We start from the raw sequence: 2495 nt of genomic DNA, 5'->3' as shown, positions 1-2495 counted from the left end.
CAGGTTTAATCCCTGGATGGGGAGCTAAGATCTCACAGGCCTCATAGCCAAAAAAACAAAACAGAAACAATATTGTAATGAAGTCATTAAAGACTTTGAAAATGGTCCACATTAAAAAAGTTTTAATTAATTTCATTAAGCACAATGCAAATCCATTGGGTGTTATCATGCATAAACATACTTTTATGAAAAATAACTACATTTTCTAAAAGAAAAAGAAGCAAGGAACTTCTCACTATTTTACATTTCTGGCAAATGTTTCACCATGTAGCTCCGTAGAAAGCTGCTGGATTGTATGTCTGCTTCTGTGTCAATGACATTCTTAACTCCCCATACACTGGTGGTGAAAAAAAGGAATGACCAGTAGGGTCATTTGGTACACTGTGTTGACTTGTGGCTAAGGCCCAAGAGTTTTGTATGTCATTACATTTGCTCATTCGGTGCAAAAGGCCAAGAGACCTGATATTTAAATCCCAATCCTTTATAAAAGGAAAAGCAGAACATAACCCTGACCAAATGAAGTTTTTGTTTCTACCAGCACAATAATAAAACAGTCATGGAAGACATCATTATTTATCAGGGAATGGTTCCCATCACGCCATTTTAATCCAATGAGGAAAGTTATTGGGAAAAGAATGGAAACCTTGATCTGACTCCAAGAGCAAAAATCAGCACCAGGCTCCTCCTTTTCAGGTGGCAGCTGTTTCTCGTAACCAAGACACATGTTTGTTTTCTAAAATAATTGTGAGGACTGAGGAATAGCTACAAATGCCTTATGTAAAATTAGAATCGTATTTTTATTTGGTTTATGGAACTTTACCAAAAAAAGAGATCAAACACTGTTGAAAGGAATTGTTTGAAGTCCATAAAAAAAAAGATTAGAATGAGCCATGTTATGATACTTCTTTCTTCCTTTGATACATACTGGATACAATTCTGGCAGACATATATGTCTAGCTAAAAAGATTGGTGATGGCTGTGTGACCAAAAGCACGTGACCCGGTAAGGAAGAATAGATTGTGGTGAAATTGACTAGCTTTTCTCCTGGCAGTAATTAGCACCTTGACTGCATACAAAACAACCCACCAAACCAATCTTTGTTCCAGCATTGTTATTAAAAGATGCTTTTTATTTGGTATGCCCACACCAAAGGACAGGAAAATCTTGCACTAATCAAGAGGGGTCAATAAAACTGAGTTCTCTGTTTGTTGTTCCCAGAAGGTACCTTTAAACACAGAACAAAAAAAAGAATGAATTGATTCAGAATGGCGGAAACAACAGGAGCCAATGGGAAGCATAAACAGAAGTCCAGCAGAGATGTTCTAACAACTTCCTTAGGCCATAGGGCTACTGGCCAATCTCAAAAACTGAAAAAAAAAAACAAGAGTTACATTAAAGTCCTGTATCAGATGTATTTTCTGAGCATCCAGAAAATACACTGTTAAATAAATGTCTCCCTCCAATGACTAATGGTTTCTGTCTTTAGTACATTATATTATTGCACTTACTTGAGTGTTTATAAGTTCCTCCACCTCTGAAACTGTGATATTAAGGCTGAGAAACATCCTCCTCTGTGTTCCCAGAGCCTGGCACCCAGAAGGAATAACAGAGGAATGCATGTTGCACTCTGCGAGGGCAGAGATCCTCCACTACTGCATTCCCAGTGCCTAGACCACTAGCACCCAGTAGGCGCTCAGTACACTTGGTTGACTGAGCGGCACAGCTATGACTGCACATGTGCTCCGTTGCTCAGTCGTGTCCGACTCTTTGTGACACCGTGGCTGTAGTGCCATGCCAGGCTCCTCCATCCATGGGATTTCCCGGGCAAGAATACTGGAGTGGGTAGCCCTGCCCTCCTCCAGGAGATCTTCCCAACTCAGGGATCGAACCTGCAACGCCTGCATTGCAGGCAGATTCTTTAACCTCTGGGCCACTGGGGAAGTCCACGGTTATGATTACCAGCCACATATCTCTCCCACTGAAAGAAGAAACTGTGTTCCTTTTCTTTTAGCTTATTTAAAGCTGAATTTTTCCTAATCATGACATAGATTTCTATGGCTCTTTTTTTTTACTGATTTGCCCTGGGTAGGCCCTTAGATTCTCAATTCTTCAAAAGCCAGAGGCAATTGTTTTACCCATATCTGAACTCTGAACATTTTTCTTTGCAACAGTAAACTCTAATGATGTTATTCATGGTAAAATGTCATATCCTATTCTCAACTCTTTTCATTTTATATTAAGAAAATGTTAAATCTATCTTCTTCATGTCTCAGTTGTACATCCATCAAAAAGTTAAGAAAATCAAATAAGGGTATTTTAGAAAAAGGCAATTAGTATAAGCACTTAGAATGCCCTCTGTCTTCTATCTGCTCCTGTTAGCTCTGGTCCAGGCTTGTCCTAAGACATCTCCTTGACAGACAGGATCAGGGTGTGGCACACAGCACAGACAGTGGAGTCTTCTAGTTCTTGGGCCTCATAATGGGAGGGTGTGAGAG

This window comes from Bos mutus, chromosome 12 (assembly GCF_027580195.1).
Source record: "Bos mutus isolate GX-2022 chromosome 12, NWIPB_WYAK_1.1, whole genome shotgun sequence".
In the NCBI taxonomy this organism is placed as follows: Eukaryota; Metazoa; Chordata; class Mammalia; order Artiodactyla; family Bovidae; genus Bos; species Bos mutus.
This window is presented reverse-complemented; position numbering follows the sequence as displayed.